Genomic DNA, 22,974 nt, shown 5'->3' on the forward strand with positions numbered 1-22,974 from the left:
ATTCAGAGGCAGGCCAGAGGTCCCAGAACCTGCAACCGTGAATCTAATTTTAAATAGTAATCAAATGGAAAGACAGATCTGAAAGTCCATAAGCGTCTGGAAGTGAGTCTGCAGATCCCAGCATGAGAAGCCTGAGCTTGCTGGCTTGAGCATAGGTGCCCAGAGCCATGTCAGGAACCACAGGGTGGCTGGAAATATGATAGTTGTTATCAATGTGTGGCCACTTAGTTTTTCCTTAGAAACCATCTCAAGAGTTGTTCCCTTTATTTCTATGCTAAGGTTGAAGTTTGAAAGTTTTCCTCTGAGCTTTCTTGATCACTAAAGGACCAAAAATCTAAGTCTAGGTTCACCCTTAGTTCTTCCACCCAAAATCTCCATCAGATACTGCATCCACCCCCTTGCCTCCCTCTCATAGATGCCTGGGTACCAAGGTCCTGAGTCATCTTCCTGCAATTATCCCACACTCTGGCCTCACCACGTTGCTATTAGGCTCTTCAGCAGGTCATTGCGTGGGCATCCGCAGGCACACTAAACATTTATATCTCATAAAACATTCCTTTCTGCCCGTAAAAAGTCAATCAGTATTTTCTTTCTTTCTTTCTTTTTTTTTTTTTTTTTGAGATGGAGTTTCGCTCTTGTTACTCAGGCTGGAGTGCAATGGTGCGATCTCAGCTCTCTGCCTCCTGGGTTCAGGCAATTTTCCTGCCTCAGCCTCCTGAGTAGCTGGGATTACAGGCACATGCCACCGTGCCCATCTAATTATTTGTATTTTTTGTAGAGACGGGGTTTCACCATGTTGACCAGGATGGTCTCGACCTCTTGACCTCATGATCCACCTGCCTCGGCCTCCCAAAGTGCTGGGATTACAGGCGTGAGCCACCGCGCCCGGCCTGTCAATTGGTATTTTCTTCGTAATCCATGTATCTCAGAGTTGATACGCCAACACTCATTGAGAGTTTCCTCATGTCCCCTTATGTCAAACAACTCTCCAATATTTAGTTTCAGCTCTGCTGTTTACTAGCTGTGTGAGCTTGGGCAAATCACTTCGCTTTCTAAGCCTCAGTGTCCCCATATGTAAAATGCTATGTGCCCTGCCTGCCATGCAGAGTCGGGAAACTCAAACTTGATGAACAATGTGAACATATTTTAAAAATTATGGGTCGGACGCAGTGGCTCATGCCTGTAATCCCAGAACTTTGGGAGGCTAAGGTGGGTGGATTACTTGAGGCCAGGAGTTCAAGACCAACATGGTGGAACCCCGTCTCTGCTAAAAATACAAGAATTAGCTAAGTGTGGTGGCAGGTGCCTGTAATCCCAGCTACTCAGGAGACTGAGACACGAAATTTGCTTGAGCCTGGGAGGCAGAGGTCATAGTGAGCTGAGATTGTGCCACTGTACTCCATCCTGGGTGACAGAGTGAGACTGTCTCTAAATAAATAAATATAATTATAAAGTGCTAGTCAAATGCAAGTTGGTAGTGAAACAGGCCTTGACATTATTTCATACTCACTTTATGATTCCTCCATCAAGGCTAGACAAGTGTCAGCACAGATCAACATAGATCAACATATAGAAGATTTAGGAACACAAGATTCTTTAACAGAAGATATTTTTCTGCCTTGCTTCTTCTAATTGCAATATATCATATTTGATCATTGTGGTGCTTGATGAATTTATTTTGGAACTTATTATGATAGAATGAGAAATCATTGGCCTTTCCAAATAGATCATGGCTACCTCCCCATTGGAGAAAGAGGTACTCTGTAGAGTAACTAGGTTAACTTAGAATATCTATACCCTGAAAGGCCAGTTTTCTTTTTATAATGTAAACATATTAAGATAATTTGGAAATAAAAAAAGAGAAATCACCCATATTCCTACCATCTTTTTTTTTTTTTTTTTTTTTTTTAGATGGCGTTTCGCTCTTGTTACCCAGGCTGGAGTGCAATGGCGCAATCTCGGCTCACTGCAACCTCCGTCTCCTGGATTCAAGCAATTCTCCTGCCTCAGCCTCCTGAATAGCTGGGATTACAGGCACGCGCCACCATGCCCAGCTAATTTTTTGTGTTTTTAGTAGAGACGGGGTTTCACCATGTTGACCAGGATGGTCTCGATCTCTTGACCTCGTGATCCACCCGCCTCGGCCTCCCAAAGTGCTGGGATTACAGGCTTGAGCCACGGCGCCCGGCCATGTTCCTACCATCTTAACACAGGTCTGTGTTTTTGCCCATTGCAGCCTAGTTGGCATCCGTAAGCACTTAAGAGGGCTGTAATTACAATGTACAGATCATTTTGGTATTCTGCTCTTTTTCCACTTAAGCATTTCTCCACATTTCTTTTTTCTTCTTTTTGTGATTATACTTTGATAGGCATCCACATTTCTACATAGACTCCGTGTTTATCATTTTAATGGTGAAATAATACTCCATGAACTGAATTAATTTTGATTTCCTTTGGGTCAGGATGTAGGTTGTCTCCAGGTTTTTCTTTTTCTGCTATTAATAATGCCACCACAAACGGGCCAGGCACGGTGGCTCACATCTGTAATCCCAGCACTTTGGGAGACCAAGGTGGGTGGATCACCTGAGGTCAGGAGGTTGAGAGCAGCCTGACCAACATAGTGAAACCCCATCTCTACTAAAAAATACAAAATTAGCCATGTGTGGTGGCACATGCCTGTAATCCCAGCTACTTGGGAGACTGAGGCAGGAGAATTGTTTGAACCCAGGAGGCGGAGGTTGCAGGAGCCGATTGCACCAGCCTTGGCAACAAGAGTGAAACACTATCTCAAAAAATAAAAATAAAAATAATGCTGCAACAACTGGCTTCTTAAACATAGCTTTCTTGCCTTTGTTGAAAACTAAAATCTCCAGGATATAATTATTAGCTCAAAGGGTGAAACCTCTTTCGAGTTCTTGCAAATATATTTCTATTGCTTTCCAAAATAATCCCACAAATTTCAATGCCATTAACATGTTTGATCTCATTGCTAACATTCCAGCATTGAGCAATTTATTATAAAATTTTACTAATTTAGTAGGTATAAAATGCTGTATCTTTTAAAATGCTATTTTTATTTCCACAAAGGAAAGATAATTTCCAAGGGCTGCTTTTTTGAAGGGAAAAGTTTTGGCACCAGAAAGATAAATCCAGGTAGCATATAGTATCTTCATTTATTCTTTTGTCCATACCAAGGAGGTAGGAGTGAGCTGGTACTCAACCTGTCCTTTAGAGGGTGAGAGCAGCTAGACTCACCCCTCTCAACCATCACATCCAGGCCTATGGTATGCAGCAGAGTGGATACTACTGAACTAGTTTACACATTCTTGATAGAACTTACCAATAGACAGTTTCAGTTTTACTAAACTTCTAAACCAGCAACATAAGTTAAGGATCCAAGAATATTAGATTGGCCACATACAAATTGACTATCATCTAACAACTGGCACCTAGACTCAGTCAGAAGGAGTTTTCAGGCAAACAGAATCTGGTGTGATGTTCATAGCTGCATAGAGGGAGCCAGGCCTCTTAGCTTTGCTATTTGTGTCAGTTCCCAAGGGAACTTAAGTGGAAAAAGCCCACTCTGATTCCTCAGTTTTAGGTTGCCCATTTGCCTGAAAGAAGTGATGTGAAACTTGTGTACCAGAATCTTGGGAATATTCTGAGAATCTCAGATGGAAGGGACCATTTTAATAATAAAAGCTTTTTTCATAAAAAAAATCAGACAACCTTTTCCCTATTTTACATTCTGGTTCAGATACCCAATAAAATGCAAATAGAATGACAGAATTAACTTTGATAAGCTCTAAATTAGTAGCAAAATGTAAATCAAGATGCCTTATTAATAAATAAATGTGTTTGGGCACGGTGGCGAACGTCTGTAATCCCAGCATTTCGGGAGGCCGAGGCAGGCGGATCATGAGGTCCGGCGATCAAGACCATCCTGGCCAACATGATGAAACCCCGTCTCTACTAAAAATACAAACATTAGCCAGGAGTGGTGGCGCACAACTGTAGTCCCAGCTACTCAGAAGCCGGGCAGGAGAATTGCTTGAACCAGGGAGGCAGAAGCTGCAGTGAGCCACTGCACTCCAGCCTTGGTGACAGAGCAAGACTCCATCTCAAAAAAAAAAAAAGAAAAAAGAAAAAAATGTTAAAGATTTGTTACAAATGATAATGGTAAACAGATGATTTTAGGATGTTTAATTGTGCCTCATCCTGTCTTTCCCTTTACATATTTAACATTTGTTTTTTGGTAGGAAAGTAAATTTGTAGGTAAGAAAAAAATGTTACTTTATCTTAAAAAAATTCCATGAAGCAGATACTATTATGGTGTCTTTATTTTACAAATGAGGAAACAGACTTAAAGAGGATAAGGGCCTTGCCCCGAGGTCACATTGCTCAGAACTGTGTCTCAGCTCCCTTATTCAAGCTCTCCTATTTCTAACGGTTTACCCTTCCTGCATTTGAAATTGAATGAAAGTTTAAATTCTTTTACCCAGACTGCAGAATGGGTCTAGGAAAGACGGTAATGCTCTTGAAAGGCTCATGCATGTAGGTATTGGGGAAAAGCCATTGGATGGAGAATGTGTGAACAGCAGGTGGCAGCAGTGTCCTTGGAGTACGTGGCTGTCCCGGGCAGTCCTCAGCAAGATCCATGCATACCATGGAGCCCTGAATCTTTTTCCTGACCTCTGGTCTCTCACCTCCTGCTGAGCCAGGTGGACTACCTCCCACCTAGTAAGGGGCAGTGTATCCCTGGGGAAGGAGTAGGGAAAGCAGGTGACTTGGGAGTCATTTATAATTGAAAGGGTCCCAACTGAATAACTGGTATAATGTGTGGTGGTGTGACTCTGGCTTGTTACTTAGCTTCTCTGTTCTCCAATATCCTTTCTGTAAAATGGGGATAATGGCCACCTGCCTCACAGGATCATTAAAGGAACGTGGTATCTATAAAGCCGTTGGAATCGCATAGTACCAGACACACACTGTGTGTGTGTTACCCATGATTATTATTCTTTGTTGAGGGCTCTATCATTTGCAGTGGACTTTCATACCTACTATTTTATTCCATCCTCCCACCATATTTTGAGATGCAAATATTACACCCATTTACTATAGGACGACACCGACACCGGTTGAGCCAGAGAAAGTACAAATTAGCATGAGCTTTGAAGTCAGACAGATCGGAAGTCAGGCTCATTAGAATTGTGGGATTTGCACAAGTTACTTAATGCTTTGGAGCCTGTTTGTTGTAAATGGATGATAACATTACTTATCATGTGGGTTTATGATGAGGATTAAATAAAACAACATCTATGAAGCCATCTGGTGCAGTTCCTCTTCCATAGTGAACACTTAAAATTATTCAAGGGATGTTTTAAAACATTAAAAAATATTTTAAAAGGCAAGTAAAGTTATTCACAGTCTACCACCTAGAAATAAACTTGTTTTGACTATGATGTGTTTTTTCCCCTAGTGTTTGTAAGTGATATGGCCGATGTCCCACTCATCACATATGTCTGAATCACTTGACCAAAGTGCCGGAGCTAAGATGGGGCAGAGCTGGGCTGACACAGCAGGCAGGGCTGCCTCAGGGCCAGGCTCTTCTGCATACCCACTTCTCTACACTTCCTCAATCAAGGTTAGGCTTACATGTCTTTTGGGAAACTGATAAAAAAATATTTCAAGTGTTTTAAGTTTGAAAATACACACTTATATTTCAAAGCATGTAAAGAAACCAGAGGTACCCAAGACAATCTTATCATATAGTTAAAAGCTGGAATTCTGGCCTGAAAGTAGTGTTTCATGTGCAAAACATGTTAATTTCTACAGATTTTTGTTTGGCCAACATTTTAACTGTAAAACATTACTGTTCAAGCTGTTACAACTACAAGTAGATTTGGAAAAATCAGTGAATTAATCATCTGAAAAGGGATTAAATTGAGTGAATTAATGATTCTGCAGAGTGGGTCTTTGGGTGCACGGATTTTTTGGCAAATTGGCTCGCATCCATTAACATGGAGTAGTGCTCAATATATGTACTTGTTGAATTAATTAACCCATGAATGAATGAGTGCATTGGATCTTGCCATAAATAAAATGATCTTTCCCACCAAAAGTCAAATGACTTTACAAGATGTCAGCATTTTAAGAGTCCCGAAAGCATCCTGAGACAGGTATTCTGAGTCTAGGGTCATGGCTACTCACCATGTGTGCAGTCCAACTCCAAATCCACACTCATTGCGCAGTTGGTTCCTCAGTGAGAGCTGGTGCTTCCCTGTTGGTTCTCAGGGTTGAAGCCTGCTCACCATGGGGCTTGGAGTCAGAAGACCCAGGTTTGAATCTTGCTGAGCTTGTCCACATCTTAGCCACAGAGCACTGGCCAAGCCAGTGCACCCTGGAACTGTGTCGTCACCGATTACACGGGGACTGTGCTGATGCCTGTCCTGCTTTGTTCCCAGCATCGTTGTCAATATCAAATAAAATGGAAATGCTCTCTGGGAGCAGGAAAGTGCTGGCTGAATTTTAGTTCCTTATGAGTTCATTATTATGAAAATCACAGTGGCCACGTGTGCTCTCTGTTGTGGAGGGAGGTGGAGGGCTGGGGACAGTTCTCAGGGAAGGAGAACTGTCCTGCTCTCTGGGATAGGGTCACTGCTCACCTTTGCTCTTTGGTCTCTGCCTTTCTGGTCACTGACACACATGATAGAAGGGCACACACACCTATTAAACTGCCTCCCCCAGGTCATCTGCCAGTGAGGAGCTGGAAAACCCCAGTGACCCTACAGATGCCTCCTCGCTGTTGACTTCAGACTGAGGCCATTTGCCTAGAGCCACTGGGGTGGAGTAAGGGGGAAAAGCCTGGGTCCTCCCAGTCACCTCGGGCCCTGTGTGACCAAGCTGGGTGGCATCCTCCTCTGTCTGGCCTCTTGGCTCCCAGCTCTGAATGCAGCATGAGAGAGGGCGGAAGGGGTGTCTCCTGGGCACCTTTGCTGCCTCGAAGCTAAAGAAACCTGGCTGGGGAGGGCCAGGCAGGGAGGACACACAGCTGGGCATGACAGGGAGGGTGTGTAATGGTGTAAGCTTGGGAACAGGATCAAAGACAAAGAACGAGGGGGCAAGTGGTGTTTTTCCTCCTCCCTTTTCTCAAGTATAAGAATGAAATCATGAAAGAAAAAAATACACTTCAAAGGGGAATTGGCAATCAGTGTTGAATTTTAGTGCTGAAGTGGATGGCAGCACATTCCAGCTGCAGTCAGGAGACCCACGGCTGCTGAGTGACACTGCACCAGCCACCTGCCGCCAGTCCCCAGTCAAGCAGTCATTTACCACCCACCTGGTCTGGCTCACTTTGTTTCCTGAGTTACATTAACCCTAGTGGAGACTTGGCATAACAGTTCATTATGCTTGAAAGGTGCTTCTTCCTCCCAGAGAACTTCACATCCACCCTCTAAAAGCTCATCTGTCTGAGCAGCCCTTCAGGGTTAAAAGGATGGACTCTGAAATGGAAGCTTCTGAGGTTCCATCTAATCCCATTATTACCCAGACGTCAGCTGGGTCCTCATTTCACCCCTCAGAGATTTGGTTCAATTTAGCCTGGACCCCAATTCCAGGGCCAATTTAAGACCATTACAGGCCCCAGGGTCTTTTAATTATGGAGTCCGCATTCCACATCATAACAAACACATTAGCATATACTCGTATTTCACATTATCACGTGTTTGCTGTGGAGAAGATCAAAAGGACTTTATTAATCTTGTTTTCGAAATTGTAGCTGCTCATTTCCTACATGGCTGGCTATGTTCTCCAGGCTGGTGTTGTGCATACACAGGACATTTTATGGAGGGAGAAAATCAAACCTTAGCATTATTTTCAAACAGAGAATCCAGAAACACTAAATGTAAACATGAATGAAGTTTGTTAGTCACACTCTGGATGAAGAGACCCCCAAACAGGCTTTGTGTGAGCAACATGGCTGTTTATTCACCCAGGTGGGAGTGGGCTGAGTCCAAAAAGACAGTCAGCAGAGGGTGGTGGGATAGGATTTGGTTTTATAGGCTTGGGGCAGGCAGTGGCAAGTTACAGAAGTACAGTTTGGGGCAGTTTTTGCAAGCTAAAGGGGGTCATAGGGTCTGGAGTCATGAGGTTGACCTGTAAGTTGAGCAAGGTCAGTTACAAAGTCCAGTTGCCTTATCAGTTGAGGCAGGAATAAGAAACAATAGAAGAATGTCTCAGAGTTAATTAGGTGCCACAGGGGTTGGTCATTCTTCTCTTTTTGTGGTTTTCAAGTTACTTTAGACTTTCTAGTTCCAGGAACTCATCTGGAAGTGTATGTGCAGGTCACAAAGGTTACCATACAGTCAATGGCACAGTCAGTCAGCCTAAACCACCTTACAAAGTTGACATTGTTTTACAGACATTTAAGTAAAATATATTCCTTTCAATTTCATACTTTATATTTTAGATCCAATTTTTTTTTTTCTTTGCATGTCACCTATTTTCACAGGCCTTTGAAAAGAAGCTCATTGGCCGGAGGCCCTGTCCCTGGGGCCCTGCTTACCTGATGGCCCTTCTGGTGGTTGCTGAAAGCCCTTCCCAAGATTTTGGCTGACCCCTCACCTCATTTTCAGCATCTTTCTGATTCCCTGCTCCTGCATATCTATCTGCCTGTGTTTCAGTTTCAGTATCAAAACTGACTGCCAAGCCCAGCAACTTCATTGTTACACTGGACATTTCATGAGGTTGGTACCTGGACACATTCTGAGGGCTGTGGAGAGCTGTTATTTATATACCTTGTAAGCTCCTGCCATCTGCTTGGCTCCAGCCTTTTGCTTCTAGTGCCCGCCCTCTCTCACTCCACATCCTGCCAAAGGAAGCTCTCCAGGGAGCCTGCACCACATCAACCACTTCCCTCATCTGGCGGCTTCTTTCAAACGTCAAGGCCTACCAGGAATGCCTGCAGTCACTATCCTCCTTGGGGATATTGCTCCATCTCTACACAATATCCCCACAGCGACAATATCCGTACAGCGACATTGCTCCATCTCTACACAAACAGTATCCGATGCCTCCATCCCTTCCAGAGCTTCCTGGGCAGGAGCTGCTGCTCGACACATCCCAGGATGGGGATCTCACTGTCTCTCAGGACAAGGCTTTTGCTTGCCTTTTAGCCTGTTCTCCCATTAAAAAGTAATAAGGTGAGGCTGGATGAGGTGGCTTATGCCTGTAATCTCAGCACCTCGGAAGGTCAAAGTGGGAGGACTGCTTGAGCCCAGGCGTTTGAGACCAACCTGGGCAACACAGGGAGACCCCGTCTTTACAAATGCTACTACTAATACTGCTACTACTACTAGTAAAATTAGTTGGACGTAGTGGTGCACACTTGTAGTCCCAGCTACTCAAGAATCTGCATCATTTGAGCCTGGGAGATTGAGGCTGCAGTGAGCCATGACTGTGCCACTGCACTGCGACCTGGGCAACAGAGAGATAACCCAGCCTCAAAAAAAAAAGAAGAAAGTAATAAGATGGATCTGAATTCTGGCTTCATTTCGACTGCTCCTGATCCTGCCTCTGGGCTCTTCTGACTTTCAACCTACCCCTGAGAGGCAGAGTTGTGTCTCCATGGAACAACTGAGGAGCCCTGTAGTAAAGTCCCAGCTGAGATCCAGGCCTCTTGACTTGCAGTCCTAGGCTTTCTTAAGGTCCCATTTTCTCCCTGACTGCCTTTTATTACCCGTTACCTGGCTTTCCTCAGGGAAAAGTGCACTGCACTGTGAATTTCCTTCAGCAAACAGAAGCTTTTTGCTTGTTGAAGTAAACAGCGCTGCAGAGGATGGAGGCAGGGAGGGGCCAGGATGGGAACGGGGCCAGCTTCCCCACTAGCCACAGGAGGCACAGTGCCCAGGGCCCACAATAGGACCCATGGAAATAATGTGATTTCTTTTTCTTTTTTCTTTTTGACATGGAGTCTTACCCTGTCACCCAGGCTGGAGTGCAGTGTCTCGATCTCTGCTCACTGCAACCTCCACCTCCCAGGTTCAAGCAATTCTGCCTCAGGCTTCCGAGTAGCTGGGACTATAGGCACGCGCCACCCCACCCAGCTAATTTTTGTATGTTTGGTCAAGCCAGGGTTTCATGTTGTCCAGGATGGTCTCCATCTCTTGACCTCCTGCCTCAGCCTCCCAAAGTGCTGGGATTACAGGTGTAAGCCACTGTGTCCAGCCACGATTTCTTTTAAATTGGGAGAAAAAAAAAATACTTACAAATATGTCTTCTTACCAATGCATAAGTAAAATATAATTTTTAACATTTTTTTCATGAAGCGGTCCATGAAGGCAACAGTGACCAGGGTCCATCTACTTACAGTGATAATACGGCCCTGGTGAGGCAGGGGTCTCTTTACTCAAATTTACCTGTGACAGCCCACTTAAGGCACAGTTGTGCTACTGAGGGGACAGAGACCTGCTACCTCCTGGCCTATGAGCTGCCGTCACCCTCCCGCATACACCCAGATGCACCAGTGAATGAATGACAAGGCTGGTTCTGTTGGAGTGGTCAGCATGTGTTGGCTCCAAATGCCTGATCCTTTTGGGAGCCTCTTTTTAAAAAAATTTTCTTTAAGTATGTTTTATTAGCTTTCTAAATTATGAAAGTGAATATAACTGGAAAAATACAAAACCCAAAGTCAATGGAGTGAAAAAATTTAACTCCCTCATTTCCCCTCCCTGCGTAACTGCTAAGTCGGTGTGTACCTTTACAGATGTTTTTTCTATGACTATACAAACATGCGACTTGTTTCTTGGACTTTATGTTACAGTCCAAGGAAAATCATGTGAACGGCGTAAAAGCAAGACGGTCTGACGACTCCAAACCATAACATTTCCAGATCTACTGACTCTGAATTCCTGTTTCTAGAGGACCGCACCCATGTAGCTCTGTGCATCCGCGGCAACTTGGTCTTTCTTCTTTTCCTGAGTTTGGTTAAGAGTAAGGGCTGACACTGAGTGGACTCAGTTCACAGGTGCCTGAAATTCCCATTTAGCAATGTTCCTTTCCGGCTAATACTAACAGTTGGGGGTGAAGCGTCCTTAATTGCTCAGTCCAATTATCTAGATGGGTCCAGGTTCCATTCGCAGATAAGGACTAGGCGCCGGAGGCGCTTCCAGGTGTGCTCCTGGCGAGACTTGCCTCCCCACTGAGCACTCGTGGGCCTTGCTGGCTGAGGTAGACCTTTCAAAACCAGGTAACTTCTCCATTCAGTGGCGCCAGGCTTAGCTGGGGGCCTCAGAATTGTATCAGCTGCGTCTAGGAGTCATCTTGGAATGCAGTGCTCTGGGGAGCCCGCAGGAGCGGGGGGGGCTAGGAGGGTGCATCGGTGGTCCCGGGGAGCCCCTGCAGGTAGGTGTGGTTGGCGCGAAAGCCGTCTCTTGCCGGCAGAGTCCAGCAGGGTCCGGAGGGGGCGGTCAGAGTCCGGCACTATAGGCCTTGCCTGGGTATCCGCCCTGCTTCTTGGGCCACGGCACGGGTTCGGGCCGAGCGCCCCTGCATCTTGCGTTTACTGCTTCCTGAGACGGGCGTGGGACCTAGAGGAAACCCCTCTTCATGACCCCACGAGGAGAACTAAGGACACCTGCCCCCTCATGTCCTGGACGGCTTCATAAGCCAGAGGATCCGGTGGCAGTGCCAAGCAGGGCACCACCCTGGTCATAAGCACCTAAGAGGTGGAGCAAAGGTCAGGCCCCGCGGTGGCTCTGGCATCCCTCTACCGCCTCCCCGGCGGGGCTATTCCTCACCCGCCCCAGCACTGGAGGGCGCGGCCGGGGTCGGTCTACTTAGCGTCACAAAGTGGCCAGAGAAGGCCACTGGAGTCTCCTCCCGCGATGCGCTTAGCTCGCTAGCCTCAGACGGGCCGGGCCGCAGGAGAGGCCACCCGCAGCTGGAGGGGCGGAGGAGGCTGGAGCCGAGTTTTGTTCGTGTTTCGGGGTTTGGAGCTGCCGGGCTTTTCCGCGGATCTCCTTTCTAGAGGCCCCTTTCCCCAGCACAACCCTCGGCTTTGCGGGTGGGTGCGTGGGGGCCGGAGGGTCTCAGGAAGCCGCAAGGAGTGCGGGCCTGGGCGGGTCCCGGTGCCATCGTTTTGTTGTTGTTGTTATTTAGACAGAGTCTCGGAGTCTCGCTCTGTTGCCCAGGCTGGAATGCAGTGGCATGATCTCGACTCACTGCAACCTCCATCTCCCGCGTTCAAGTGATTGTTCTGCCTCAGCCTCCCGAGTAGCTGGGATTACAGGCATGTGCCACCACACCCGGCTAATTTTTGTATTTTTAGTAGAGATGGGGTTTCACTGTGTTGGCCAGGCTGGTCTTGAACTCCTGACCTCAGGTGATTCACCCTCCTTGGCCTCCCAAAATGCTGGGATTACAGCTATGAGCCACTGTGCCCGGCCTTTTTAGGGGGGGATTTTTCTTAAGAGGTGATACCATACAGAGTGTGTAGTAGTTTTTCTTACTGAAGAAGGAAACAGCATAAAACTTAGCTCTGGTTTAGGATACAGTTCACTCCTTGTCTCCTATCAAGTCAGTGTGGGCATGAGTACACTGCTCTGACCTACACATCACAGGGACAGGGAGAAGTGAGGCCATGGGCCATGCTCCGCGGGACTAGGGTCAGCTCTCTCAGCTAGAGGCAGCTTGTTTTCTCCTTTGGACTTCCACCTCACCTAAGCTTAACCCTTGGCTTCCTGAAGGACAGATGGGCAGTTCATTAGAAAGCCTTGCCTGGCTCATCCTCAAACTGACCGCCTCCTCTCCCCCTAGTATCTCATTAGCATTCTCAGCAGAGAAGCTGCATAAAATGTTTTTTTTATTTTTAATTTTTTTAAAGCGAGATCTGCCCCTAGCCAGCCCTGTGTTCCAATCCCAGCTCTATCACTTCCCAGATCTGTGCCTGTTTTTGACCCTCAATTTTGTTAGCAGTTAAAATGAGGATATTATCTATTCATACAGTTGTATTAAATGAGCCAGGCAATGAAAAACCCATAGAACTAGTGGCAGCTTAGAATTGGAAGGGTCTAGGGCAAGTGTCTTGAAGCTATGGTTTTCTACTTAATATAAAGAAACATCACTGGGTGTGGTGGCTCATGCCTGTAATCCCAGCACTTTGGGAGGCCGAAGTGGGTGGATCACCTAAGGTCAGGAGTTCAAGATCAGCCTGGCCAACATGGTGAAACCCTGTCTCTACTAAAAAATACAAAAATTAGCCGGGGCTGGTGGTGAGCAGATGTAATTCCAGTTGCTTGGGAGGCTGAGGCAGGAGAATCACTGAACCCAGGAGGTGGAGGTTGCATGAGCCAAGATCTCACCACTGCGCTCCAGCCTGGGCAACAAAAGCAAAACTCTGTCTGAAACACACACACACACACCCCCTAATTGTGTGTATGTATCAAAGATAGAGGGGGCAGCCATCCGTGCTTTTGCCCTCTGACATATAGGAGCTCCTCTCTCTTCTTTCTGATGACTTGGTTCCATCTACCAAGAATCTGTGTTTGTAGTTCTGCCCCCACTTCCCACCCCTATCAGCCATGGAGAGACTGTAGCATAATCGAAAATGCTCTGGATGTGCCGTCAGGGACTCTGAAGTGCAACGTGAACCCTGCTGCCCCTTAGCTGCAGGTCTTGCTTCAGCAAGTGCAATCTGGGCTTTAATTCCAGATCTGCAAAACAAGTCTCCCTTCCCATTCTAGCATCTCTGATTTTATGACTCTGGGAAAACTCGGTTTCTTCACATCAGGAAAAGATTGAGCATTCATTGTTGAAAGGTTATTTCATAACATACACTCCATTGAGCTATGAAAACGGAGTTTGAAAGCTTCACTACCAACTGAAGTGGGCAGGCAGAGTAAAAGCCTGCCACCTTCCATGAACTCCCCACATTTCACATCCTGTCGGTGGAATGGACTTTAAAATTGCTCACAGCAATTCAGAATGGACTTTAAAATTGTTCACAGGAGCTAGAAGGCTCACATGCTGCTGCTGACCCGAGAATTCTCATACATCACCCTGCTGTGACACTCAAGGCTCATATTGGTGAGACCAACAAAATCTCTGATAAATTCAGGAAAATCTAGAATTCCATAGAACCAGGGGAATCACATAGGATCGGATTTCACAAGCTTTCTCTACTTCAAAATTCTTAGGCTGGCAACCCAGACCAAGTGTACTTTTCTTGAAGTTGATCAGCTACAAAACTATAAGTTCGGGGAGAAAGTACATGTGGGGATATGAGGTGCAGAGGGCAAAGTGACAATGACACACATACCGATAAATGTGGGGGTGGGGGAGAATGGGAGAAAAACCAGTTCTGGAATTCCTGTCCTTGTCTCTTCACTCCTCCTACTCATTGTAATATGGAAACCATTTAGCTGCAGACATGATTTCCTAGGCATGTTCTTGGGGCTATTCCAGTAAATCATGGCCTTTTCTACCCCTGGGAAAAGTCTCTTCCTTGCTTGGGTCATAACTCAAAACTACAGCTTCGAGATACTTGCCCTAGACCCTGCTTCCAGTCTGCCTCTAGTGAGCGGAGGCTCTGAGATTAAGTATGGTGTGTGCATCAGTGCCAATGGTCCTGAGCTCCAAGAATGACCCACAGTAAAAGACAAGCCAGGCCTTGCACTGTGGCTCATGCCTGTAATCCCAGCACTTTGGGAGGCCAAGGCAGGAAGATCACTTGAGCTCAGGAGTTCAAGACCAGCCTGGGCAACATGAAGAAACCCCATTTCTACAAAAAATACAAAAGTTATCCAGGCATGGTGGCATGTGCCTGTCATCCCAGCTACTCAGGAGGCTGAGGTGGGAGTATCACTTAAGCCCAGGAGGTCCAGCTGCGGTGAGTTATGATGGCACCACTGCACTCCAGCCTGGGCAACAGAGCAAGACCCTGTCTCAAACAAAACAAAACAAAAACAAAAACAAAAGACAAGATAAAGAGGAGATGTCTCTAGGGTCACGCAGTTCCTGCTTCTGACAAAACCTGTCCTCCAAAACTAGAAGAGACAACATTTTCATTTCTCTAACCTAAAAAATTTCAAACAAATATAAAAAATGTGATTTTACTAGTAAGTCTTACATTTACACATAAACTCTCTGGGAATCTATCTCCCTAAGCAATGGATCCTACTAAAATGAGATGATATCTAGTGATTTTATTAAAAAAATACTGAAACAAGTTGATGGGATAAATACAGGAGTACAGACAGCTTCCGGTCAGAGTCAATAAACTTTTTCTGTAAAGGACGAGATAGCCAATATCTTAGACTGTGGGCCATGAGGTCTCTGTCACAACTCAACTCTGTCATCACAGCACCAAAGCAGCCACAGACATTGCGTAAGTGAACGAATGTGGCTGTGCTGCAATAAATATTTATACACTGAAATTTGATTTTCATGTAATCTTCACATATCATAAACTATTACTCCTCTTTTGAGTTTTTTTTTCAACCATTAAAAAATTAAAAAGCTATTCTTGGCTCTCAGGTTGTACAAAAACAGATGGCAGGCTGAATTCTGCCCACAGACCGCAGTTTGCCAAGCTCTGATTTAGAGGTTTCCCAGGGCAAAAATGCTAACAAGTTAGTTTGGTTTTGGTTACTGTAACCTTTCCCTACGGGCACTGGCATTTTAAAATAAGCAGATAAAGAAAATGAAAGTCAAAGAAATAAGTAATTAATAGAGGAATTTCAAAAGAGTAAGGAAAAATATTTTGAAGAAGGTCCCTCATCTGACATTTTGTAAACAACTGTTAACTTTACCCTCGGGTGGAGTGAGTTTCACCTTCATCAAGTTCAGCAGCCTTCTATTGACCTGTTACATTCCAGGAACACACTCAGTGCAAAGATGATGCCAAAACAGCTTCTGCCTTCTGAGAGGGACAACTGCTATTAAACAGTGAAAGATCCTTTCCATTTAGTGATGGGATCGATTCCTTCATCAAACCATTTTTTTTTTTTTTTTTTGAGATGGAGTCTTGCTCTTGTCGCCTAGGCTGGAGTGCGATGGCACAATCTTGGCTCACTGCAACCTCTGCCTCCCAGGTTCAAGTGATTCTCCTGCCTCAGCCTCCCGAGTAGCTGAGATTATAGTCATGGCCACCACATCTAGTTAATTTTTGTATTTTTAGTAGAGACGGGGTTTCGCTATGTTGGCCAGGCTCAAACTCCTGACCTGGTGATCCGCCCGCCTTGGCCTCCCAAAGTGCTGGGATTACAGGCATGAGCTCATTGAACAAACATTGAGCATGCCAGGCCCTGTGTCAGGTGCTACCCATTTCAAGGTAAATAAGTTCTGAAGATGTTTATGGTAAACAACTTCCTTCCTCACTATTAAATAAGAACCTTGTTCTTGTTTGCTTGAGGGAAAAGACAGAGGCTGAGGGGTGGCTTGACTAGATGGAACAGTAAAGAGGAGATCAAAGTGTGACTGCTCTGCCTTAGCAGGGCTCAAGTTGGGTGAAGTGCCTGGCTTGCAAAATTTAAGAAGGAGCCGGGTGCAGTGGCTCACACCTGTAATCCCAGCACTTTGGGAGGCTGAGGCAGGAATATCACTTGAGGCCAGGAGTTTGAGACCCATCTGAGCAACATAGTGAGACCCTGTCTTTACAAAAAATAAAAAAAAATTAGCTGGGTGTGGTGGTGCCTGCCTGTACCCCAGCTACTCAGGAGGCTGAGGTGGGAGGGAGGATCACTTGGACCCAGGAGTTGGAGGCTGCAGTGAGCTACAATTGTACTGCTACACTGTGGCCTGGGTGACAGAGCAAGATCCCATCTCTTAAAAAGTAAAATAAAAAATGTACGGAGGCATTCATGGGCAAGTACTTGCACGACTTGACAGTAAGCACCTCCTTAAATTTGGCACCCTAGTGTGCCCCACTTGTCACCCCTAGTCCAGCCTGTGCATTGGCTCCCCCTAAGAATGTTGTGGTCCCAGGAGGACTTGGACCTCCAGTTGTACCACAGAGCCCACAGACTCCTTCCTCACTCCCCTCTCCCTCCCCAGCAGCACTGCTATGCATACCCCTCCTTCCTTCAGCTAGAGAGAAAGATGCCATCAAATAGGAGGAGCTGTGTCAGACCCATCAGGGCCTCCAGATCTCACTCTCTGTCCACTCACTTGGCTCCAAGGAGTCCCCACTGGAATGGGCATTTGTGGGTTTGGGACACATAGTGCTCATGTCCCCTTCCTAAGATGCCCCAATTTTCAGATGCAGAATCGAGGAATGACCTCTTTTTCACTGTACATAGCTTTATGGAACTCCTCCTAGGGCCTTACTGTCCCAGGGCCAGGCTGGTATGAAGCCCAGGACCTGGCCATTGGTGCTCCCCTCCAGGACCGGGAGTCCTGAGCTGAAGGAACTGGTTTCTTTTTCTTGCCACCAACCATCGTGACCCCTACAGTCCCTCTGAGTAATGCCCATGTTACACAGCACACCATACCTCAGAGCCCTGCTTCTCAAGGTGTGGTCCACAGGCCGGCAGCACCGGCATCACCCAGAGGTGGCCAGAGATGCAGAGGCTGGAGCCAGACCCGACCACAGCAGAATCTGCATTTGGACAACATCCCTGGTGGGGTCCTGTGCTCATTTAAGTGTAGGGAGTGCCTCTCTATACCTTTCCTCACGCTCCCACCGCATTTCACAGCCACGGGGGCCTGGGGAAGGGACCTGTCTTGACGTGCATGAGCAGCTGAAACTGAAGGAGGCTCTGGGCTGGCCCTGCCTTTCCAGATGACCTGACTTCCCGAGGACTCCTCAGCTACGGGCTTCTCAGATGCACTTACCAGGTGCATGGTGGATGGCTGACTCTAAAAGAAGACAAATTGGGCAGTGAGCTCAGAAAATAACATTTGAACAAAGCTCTCTCCAGAGAAGCCCCTCCCCTTCCAAGGTGTGGGGCAATGGAGGCCGTAGACTCCTGAGGTTGCTTCACAGGGTAAAGCTTCGCTACTAAGTCCCTCAAGCTGAGATGGTGGTGGCTGTGATTTCTTTTCTCTAAAGAAGGAAACTACTGTATCTTTTTAGGTGGATCAGCAGTGAAGAAAGGGCATGAATAACCAATATTCATAGGTAGTCTGCCATATACCAGGCCCCAGACAGGTTTTACCTTTTATTCTTATTTATTTATTTGAATAGAGACCAGGTCTTATTCTGTCGCTCAGGCTGGAATATAGTGGTGCAATCATAGCTCACTGTAGCCTTGACCTCCTGGGCTCAGACGATCCTCACACTTCAGCTTCCCAAGTAGCTGGCACTACCAGTGCATGCTACTATGCCTGGCTAATTATTTTTTTTTTTTTTTTTTTTTTTTTTTTTTTTTGAGACGGAGTTTCGCTCTTGTTACCCAGGCTGGAGTGCAATGGCATGATCTTGGCTCACCGCAACTTCCGCCTCCTGGGTTCAGGCAATTCTCCTGCCTCAGCCTCCTGAGTAGCTGGGATTACAGGCACGCGCCACCATGCCCAGCTAATTTTTTGTATTTTTAGTAGAGACGGGGTTTCACCATGTTGACCAGGATGGTCTCGATCTCTCGACCTCGTGATCCACCCGCCTTGGCCTCCCAAAGTGCTGGGATTACAGGCTTGAGCCACCGCGCCCGGCCCAAATGCCTGGCTAATTCTTAAATTTTTTTGGCTGGGCGCAGTGGCTCACGCCTATAATCCCAACAATTTGGGAGGCCGAGGGGGTGGATCACAAGGTCAGGAGTTCAAGACCAGACTGGACAACATGGTGAAACCCCATCTCTACTAAAAAATACAAAAATTAGGTGGGCATGGTGGCTCGTGCCTGTAATCCCAGCTACTTGGGAGGCTGAGGTAGGAGAATTGCTTGAACTGGGACCTGGGAGGTGGAGGTTGCAGTGAGCTGAGATCACACCACTGTACTCCAGCCTGGGCTACAGAGCAAAACTCCATCTCAAAAAAAAAAAAAGAAAAGAAAAAAAAAATTTCTTTTTTTGTAGAGATCAGGTCTCACTATGTTGCTCAGGCTGGTCTTAAACTCCTGGGCTCAAGTGATCCTCCTGCTTTGACCTCCCTAAGTGCTGGGATTACAGATGTCGGTCACCAGACCTGGCCTTTTTTTCTTTTTCTTTTTAAAAGTTGGGGGTCAGAGCAACTGTCACCTAGGCTGGAATGCAGTGGCAAGATCATAGCTCATTGTAGTCTCCCAACTCCTGGGCTCAAGTGATCCTTCTACCTCAGGCTCCCAAGTAGCTAGGACTGCAGGGCTGTACCACCACGCCTGGCTAATTTAATTAAAATGCTTTTTTTTTTTTTTTTTTTTTTTTGGTAGAGATAGGGTCTTGCTTATTGTCCGGGCTAGTCTTGAACTCCTCTCAAGCAGTCCTCCCATGTTGGCCTCCCAAGTAGCTGGGATAGCTTTTATTCTTTAACACAACTATAAGGACCAGGCTCTTACAGAGGAGGAAACTGACATTCAGAGAGGCTGAGTAAACTGAAATTCAGAAAAGCTGAGTAACTTGCTTCAAATCCCCCAGTTGGTAACTGGGAAGAAGTAGGATTGAACTCAGGTTTTTATCAGTGTTGCAGATTCATAAAAGTACATGCAACATAACACATGCAGTATAAAAGTTGTTGGCGTGTCCTCATACAATCAATGGTGGTGGTGATGCTGATGGCTCTGAATGTGGGGGAAGGTAGGTGGTGGCCTTGGGAGAGTCCAGGGCACAGACCAGGGGCTTGCGGAGGGCTCAGCTCTCTGTGGTGGTATTAGACTGATGAGATGTTTAGCTAGCATGAGATATCCTTTGCACCAAAGGCATTTGTAACTCAAGATAAAACATCACTAAACTAGTAAGTGGAAATAAGACTACATAAATTCAGATTTTTCCATTAATGACTTTGCCAATGCCTTTTGTTTGTTTGTTTGTTTTTGAGACAGGGTCTCACTCTGTTGCCCAGGCTGGAGTGCAGTGGTGTGATCACGGCTCACTGCAGCCTCGACTTCCTAGGCTCAATTGATCCTCCCATTTCAGCCTCCAAAGTAGCTGGGACAACAGGCGTGTGCCACCATACTCAGCTAGTTTTTAATATTTTTTGTAGAGAGAGAGTTTTGCCATGTTGCCCAGGCTGGTGTTGAACTGCTTGGCTCAAGCTATCCTCCTGCCTTGACCTCCCAAAGCGCTGGGATTTGGCATGAGCCAATGTCTTTTTTTGAAATATAAAATAAAAAAATTATACCACTGTTGATCATTCTTTTGGGTGTTATGCTTTTGTGAATGCACTCAGTACAAACCCCTGTAGGATAATCCAGTTCTAACGAGTGGTAAGCTGACCTCCTGCTTCCTTTTAATTCCAGATCGGAGGCTAAGGGATGTTTGCTCATTTATTGGAGGTGACAGTGATTCCTCCACCGGGAAGACCAGTGTTGTGCACCATGCTTAGAGAGGTGAGTAGGCTGAAAACTTACGTAGTCACTTCTCAAGCATTTCTGGAGTGCCTGCTATCCTCATTCCTGGGCTCTCAGTCAAGAATGTAATTGAAGCCCCAGGACAATAGAGTGTGAAAGGAAAGATGTTCCCTGGTGTCAGATGCCTTGGCCAGCCAGAACCAAAAGCATGGAGTAGAGGCTTGGCTTTTATTTTTGGTGCTGGCTAGGTCCCTGTGTCCTGCCCTACACCCGAAATCCTCTATAGGCAAAAGGCAAACCTAACTAGAAAGCTCCAGCTCAGGCCTCCACCGGCATCTCCAGAACCTGCTGTGACTGAGAACAGCCTGCTTCCTCCCGCCAACCCCACTGTTTAAAGGTTAAACTTACAAAGGCAGGAGTAGCAAGCCCAACACAGGGAACCGCAAAGCAGCCCCTCAGACTAACAGTTTCACCAGAGGACCAGGATATTGTTATTGTCTAAACTGCACTTCTAAGTGCCCTAGGAAACCTTGTAGTGTCTAAGAGCAAGATCAACAAGGAGGGGAGCTAGGTTTTCATAGTGTCACTGAGAAGTCCCCAGGAAACCTAACCCCGGGTACAAACCCCAGTGTGCTCTGGGGAGACACAAGACCTGGACACCTCTTCTGGATGCCACTGGGGAGGCACTTCCTGGAGAGCTGGTGATGGTTGGTCATTGGGGTCTACTCAGGCCCCTCTTCCCGCACTGGAGAAGGGCTGTTCTTACAGCTCACCAGTGCTGGACTTTAGTGCTGACGGGTGGTGAAGTGTACTTCCGTGAGTTTTAAGGGGGGTGGTCCAGCTGGGCCATCAGGCTAACTCACTGCTGGCCCTGACACATGCCGATGAATCATCCTGGTGAAATGAGCATCAGAGGCAGCCTTGAAGGAGAAAATGACAGCACACTAGGGCAGCCTGACAGGTGAGTAGGGAAGAGGTGAGGGGCAGCCTTGTCTTTGAATCCTGGGGACTTCCAAGGGCTGATCACCAGGATCTAAGACTATTTAAAGAACACAGCAATAGGAGTTGTTCACCATTGAGAGTTTGCTATCTAGGCACCGTACTAAAACTTTTCATGCAATATATTAGTTATTCATGCTCTGAATGTTATGCTGCAGGGTATTATTATTACTATCCCCGTTTTGCAGATGGGGAAATAATCACAGAAGTTGAGCAGCTTACTTTAAGTCACACAACTAGTTAGTGGCAGGGGTGGGTTTTAAATTCTGGTCTAATTTCGAAGGCTGGGATTGTACACACTATCTAGGCTGCCTCGTTAGCGGGGCAGTTAAGTTTCCTCTGTGGCTGCTTCCTCCTTCTATCACTGTTCATCATCCAGTAATTAACGGTCTTCCCAGAACGGAGGCCTTGGGCAGTGCCTCTAAGCCCACACACGCATCGTTCACTTTTATCAACATTGGGTCTAGACAAGAGGTACAGGAAAGAGCTGGGTGGCTGTGGTGAAGGCATGTCTTAAGCTCAAGTTTGTGTGTTTTTGCTGGGGGAGCAGGACAGATGAGGGTGGGGGAAAGACAGAGATAATGTGTGGAAGTAAATTTCTTCAAGGCCTTACCCCACCAGTTTGGGAAAAGTTGTTTTGTTTCTCTTTTAAGAACCTGAGGCCTGGAAATCAAAAAAGGAGTCCAGGCTGGAGTGGGAATCACTACATAGTTAACAAAACAACTTAACACTATATTTATGGTATGTCTGTGCTTAAATGAAACAGTTTTTTTTAATGTATGTTTTCATTTCTGTATGTAATATTCATATTACAAAAAATCTCCTATCAGTCCTAGTTGTGGGAACAAAAAAAATTAGAAAAACCCAATGATCAAAAATAGGAGAACAAATTACAGCACATTGACCAGAAGATGAGGTGAGCAACACAGGAAGATGCTTATGCAAATTTTTTAAAATTTATTTTTATTTATTTTTATTTTTTATTTTTTTGAGACGGAGTTTCGCTCTTGTTACCCAGGCTGGAGTGCAATGGCGCGATCTCAGCTCACCGCAACCTCCGCCTCCTGGGTTCAGGCAATTCTCCTGCCTCAGCCTCCTGAGTAGCTGGGATTACAGGCACACGCCACCATGCCCAGCTGATTTTTTGTATTTTTAGTAGAGACGGGGTTTCACCATGTTGACCAGGATGGTCTCGATCTCTTGACCTCGTGATCCACCTGCCTCGGCCTCCCAAAGTGCTGGGATTACAGGCTTGAGGCACTGCGCCCGGCCGCAAATTTTTTTGAATAAAAACCAACATTTTGAATAAAAAGCCTTCCATAAACCCACAGGAAAAACATATGGAAAATAAAAGTTATTTTTTTCCACTGGTGACCTTTTTTTCCTTCATAGATTTTCTCGATTGTTTTTATAATGCTCTGTGACAAATACAAAATGTACACAATTAAATGGTGGCATTTACCTTATGTGTACATTTTGCTTATTTCCCTTGCAACTCTGTATCCAAATGTAGCAAATAGCTTTTCATTTGAACTTGCAAATTGCTGCATGAAATTTAA

The 22,974-nt window shown here is 46.0% G+C and overlaps 1 long non-coding RNA gene across 1 annotated transcript in view; it reads left to right on the plus strand.

The window, feature by feature from the left end:
* Positions 1 to 21,553, plus strand: part of LOC104653189 (uncharacterized) — a 43,811-nt gene extending 22,258 nt beyond the window's left edge. Inside the window, exon 5 of the long non-coding RNA XR_012516240.1 lies at positions 20,366 to 21,553. This is a non-coding gene — a long non-coding RNA (uncharacterized LOC104653189). The remainder of the gene's footprint in view (positions 1 to 20,365) is intronic.
* The last annotated feature ends 1,421 nt before the right edge of the window (positions 21,554 to 22,974 follow it).

This window comes from Saimiri boliviensis, chromosome 2 (genome assembly GCF_048565385.1).
Source record: "Saimiri boliviensis isolate mSaiBol1 chromosome 2, mSaiBol1.pri, whole genome shotgun sequence".
NCBI lineage: Eukaryota > Metazoa > Chordata > Mammalia > Primates > Cebidae > Saimiri > Saimiri boliviensis.